Below are 5,054 nucleotides of genomic sequence, written 5' to 3' on the forward strand. Positions count from 1 at the left end.
GACAGCGCAGTCTAACAGCATTAAAGTCATAATAAACCCCAATCTCAGTCTTCAAAATAAATAAACAAAAAAGTCAGCCTTACCCATTTTCTCCTTCCCATAAATCTAAACCTAATTTTAAAGTCCACATAGTTCCAACGTTCTGTATTGCATTAGTAAAAAACGAAAACCATCATGCGTTAAAAAATACAGTAATAATAATATAGGATTGTAATGTGTGGTGCGGTGCAATGTGTATCAGGGACTACTTCAGCATGAGGTTTCACTCTCAGCCAAATTGAAGTCTTTCGAATGCTTGAACAATTAGTTGTTAACATACAACTTATCGACCACCAGAAGAACATTGTGCTTCGCTGTGCTGAGCATTTTGAAAGTGGGGCATAGGGCACTTCTTCATCTCTCCACTATTTCATGGGGGAATAGAGAACGGTGTGTTCCTCGTCTTCAGATCCCTACCCTGTTGTAGCAAGGCAATCTTCATTTCGGAGTGAGTTAGCCTACTATCGGACAGTGCCCAGTGGTGTAAAGTTAAGTCGTTTTGGGGGGTATCTGTACTTAACTTTACTAGTTATATTTTTTTACTTTTAATTTTAGTTCACTAAATTCCTAAATAAAATCATGTATTTTTATCTCTATACATTTTCCTTGGCACCCAAATGTACTTGTTCTTGCTTAGCAGGACAGAAATCTTTTCCAATTCACGCACGTATCAAGAGAACATCCGTGGTCATCCCTACTGCCTCTGATCTAGCAGACTCACTAAACAGAGAACATCCGTGGTCATCCCTACTGCCTCTGATCTAGCAGACTCACTAAACATACACGCTTCGTTTGTAAATTATGCCTGAGTGTTGGTGTGGAGATACAAAGAGCTGTAATGGGTTTGCATAAAAAAATATGTTGCATAAAGCTTACTTCATTATTCTATGTTTTAAATTCTTTTTTACTGCATCAGTGATAGCATGCCCCTGGATACCCATAAATAAAAGAACAAGAAAATGGTGCCATCTGATTTGCTTAATATAAGGAATTGGAAACGTAAGTATAATTTAGTAGTTACATTTACTTTTGATACCTAAGTATATATTCATTTAAAACTGAATACTTTTAGACTTTTACTTGAGTAGTATTTTACTGGGTGACTTTCACTTTTACTTTAGTATTTTTTCTATTAAGGTACCTTTCCTCTTACTCAAATATGGCAATATTATTCTTCATAGGCTACTTCTACACTTCAGATCAAGTAATTCTGCTGTCATTGTGTCATTATCATACCATAGCTTCTTTGTAGTGCGGGGTTCCCTAACTGGTGGCCTGCGGCCCAAATTTGGCCCACAGGTGATTTTATTTGTCTCCTACATTTTTCTTAGCAAAGAAAATACATATTTTTTTCATTGTTTGACATAAAATAGTGGAAAAAGACCAGCAAATTTTTATTTTTGATATCTTTTCCACTGAACTACCAAGCATAATATAAAGATAAACAGGGTTTAAAGTGATTATGTTTTAGTCATCTGTTTGGGCTTCTTGCGGTCAATTTGCAGTCTATTAAATATTTGTAATTATGTTCAGACCTCTGACCATCCGCTTGAGAAGAAATAGACTCGCAGCTGAATGTAGTTGATTATTCCTGACCTAAACTGTAAAATATATATTTTTTAAATGTGCAATTTGAACCGATAATTCCATCTCAACTGTTGCTGCTCAACACCAACTAAATAGGCTGCCAGGTCCTCCATCTTTATTAACACAATACATTATTTTATTTGATATATGATATACAAATGTACTAATTAAATAAAATATTAAATTGTAGTGCTCTTGTTCGCTTCAATGTGTATGATTATTGTTGGAGCATATCAAAGTGTTGATCGATAAATAGTTGAAGGTTCTCTATATTATCCAGAATGTTTGTTTTGTAGTTATCAACAATTTCTACATTTTCTGATTAATTCATGGGACAAGCTGTATCTACCACCCTGACACTTGGCACGTCATTTCCCTCCTAAAGAACATGTTACCCTTACCTGAGAGTCTGGAGAAGATGAGGAGTACGAAGGAGAGGGAGAGATGAGAAACCATTTCTGGCTCTGTGTCTCCGTTTGTTTTATATGGTACCAATTCACAATGTGTGTGTCAAGAACCAAGACACCAAAGAGAATGACTGAACTTCCTAATAGCTACAGCTGTCTGTATCTCTCTTCCTGCTTCTGTTTGAGTGTCTATGCCCCCTCAGTGGCAGATAGCAACTATTACATTCTATGAACTAGTTGGAACATAAGGCTCTAAGGCACTACAATTGATATTTGTATTTTATTAGCACATTTTTAGATCTTCTATCAAATAAAATCACTTATAGTGTTGATAAAGATGGACGACCCGGCAGCCTATTTAGTTGGTGTTGAGCAGCAACAGTTGAGATGGAGTCAGAGGTTCAGGTGTGTGAAAAATATAATTAATAAATATATACTATACAGTTCATGGGTTGGTGAAGACTGGATCCAGAGGTTGTATTTACAAACATATACAGATGACAAATATTATGAAACATAATTAACTTGCAAAAAATAATACACTTACTTGGCCAATAACGATATATAACTTCAAATCAAGGACTAAGGCAAAACAGACCACATTTACACTATGCCTCCTGAATAGAGTTTATCCCCAGAGTTGTAAACTCACTGAGGGGCACTAGAACGTCTAGCTGAAGTGTACTTTTCAGATTATTCCATGCCTGGTGCACAATAGGAAAAGGCAGTCTTGCCTAACTGGGTAACGGCCCTAGGGACTTTACGTAGCAAGCACCTAGTAGACCGTGTCTGGTAACTGCTAGTGGTGAAAGAGGACAGGCTATAAAGGTAGTGGAGGAGTTTACCTAGAAAGGCTTTGTATATGAACACATACCAACGTAGCTATCTGCTCATGTAAAGTGAGGTCCAGCCCACGATTTGAAACAAGGTGCAATGGTTGGTGAGAAAATTGGCATTTGTAACAAAGCACAAGGATGCATGATAGACTGAGTCCAGTCTCTGTAGCACAGAGGAGGCTTCATGCATGTAAATTAAGTCACTATAATCAATTACTGAAAGAAAAGTGGCTTGAACAAGCCTTGTTCCGAAAAAATCTAAACCCAATTTCAGTTTAAGCTTCCTCACAATAGTATCAGTATGAATTTTAGAGACAGATTCTTGTTCAACCATATACAGTTGAAGTCGGAAGTTTACAGACACCTTAGGCAAATACATTTAAACTCAGTTTTTCACAATTCCTGACATTTAATCCTAGAAAAAAATGTATGTCTTAGGTCAGTTAGAATCACCACTTTATTTTAAGAATGTGAAATTTCCGAATAATAGTACACAAAATGATTTATTTCATATTCCCAGTGGGTCAGAAGTTTACATACACTCAATTAGTATTTGGTAGCATTGCCTTTAAATTGTTTAACTTGGGTCAAACGTTTCGGGTAGGCTTCCACACGCTTCCCACAATAAGTTGGGTGAATTTTGGCCCATTCCTCCTGACAGAGCTGGTGTAACTGAGTCAGGTTTGTAGGCCTCCTTGCTCGAACACGCTTTTTCAGTTCTGCCCACAAATTTTCTGTAGGATTGAGGTCAGGGCTTTGTGATGGCCACTCCAATACCTTGAGTTTGTTGTCATTAAGCGTTTTTGCCACAACTTTGGAAGTATGCTTGGGTCATTGTCCATTTGGAAGACCCATTTGCGACCAAGCTTTAAGTTCCTGACTGATGGATACTTCCGGCGCCGACCGAGATGGCCGCCTCGCTTCGCGTTCCTAGGAAACTATGCAGTATTTTGTTTTTTTATGTGTTATTCCTTACATTGGTACCCCAGGTAATCTTAGGTTTCATTACATACAGTCGGGAGGAACTACTGAATATAAGAGCAACGTCAACTCACCATCGTTACAACCAGGAATATGACACTCCCGAAGCGGATCCTGTGTTTTGCCTTCCACCCAATACAATGGATCTGATCCCAGCCGGTGACCCTAAACAACGACACCGTAAAAGGGGCAAACGAAGCGGTCTCCTGGTCAGGCTTCGGAGACGGGCACATCGCGCTCCACTCCCTAGCATACTACTCGCCAATGTCCAGTCTCTTGACAATAAGGTTGATGAAATCCGAGCTAGGGTAACATTCCAGAGAGACATCAGGGATTGTAACGTTCTTTGCTTCACGGAAACATGGCTCACTCGAGAGACGCTAACGGAGTCGGTGCAGCCAGCTGGTTTCTTCACGCATCGCGCCGACAGAAACAAACATCTTTCTGGTAAGAAGAGGGGCCTGACGGCCGCCACCCAGGTGGTGAGGGTAGTAACAACATCTCCACCCCGCTGATCCTCAACACTGGGGCCCACAAGGGTGCGTTCTGAGCCCTCTCCTGTACTCCCTGTTCACCCACGACTGCGTGGCCATGCACGCCTCCAACTCAATCATCAAGTTTGCGGACGACACTACAGTGGTAGGCTTGATTACCCACACGACGAGACGGCCTACAGGGAGGAGGTGAGGGCTCTCGGAGTGTGGTGTCAGGAAAATACACCTCACACTCAACGTCAACAAACAAAGGAGATGATTGTGGACTTCAGGAAACAGCAAGGGAGCACCCCCCTATCCACATCGACGGACAGTATGGAGAAGGTGGAAAGTTTAAGTTCCTTGGTGTACACATCACGGACAAACTGAATTGGTCCACCCACACAGACAGCGTTGTGAAGAAGGCACAGCAGCGCCTCTCAACCCAGGAGGCTGAAGAAATTCGGCTTGTCACCAAAGCACTCACAAACTTCTACAGATGCACAATCGAGAGCATCCTGTCGGGCTGTATCACCGCCTGGTACGGCAACTGCTCCGCCCACAACCGTAAGGCTCAGCAGAGGGTGTGAGGTCTGCAACAACGCATCACCGGGGGCAACTACCTGCCTCCAGGAACATACACCACCCGATGTCACAGGAAGGCCATAAAGATCATCAAGGACAACAAACACCGAGCCACTGCCTGTTCACCCCGCTATCATCCAGAAGGC

Source organism: Salvelinus sp. IW2-2015, linkage group LG4q.1:29 (assembly GCF_002910315.2).
Source record: "Salvelinus sp. IW2-2015 linkage group LG4q.1:29, ASM291031v2, whole genome shotgun sequence".
Lineage (NCBI taxonomy): Eukaryota > Metazoa > Chordata > Actinopteri > Salmoniformes > Salmonidae > Salvelinus > Salvelinus sp. IW2-2015.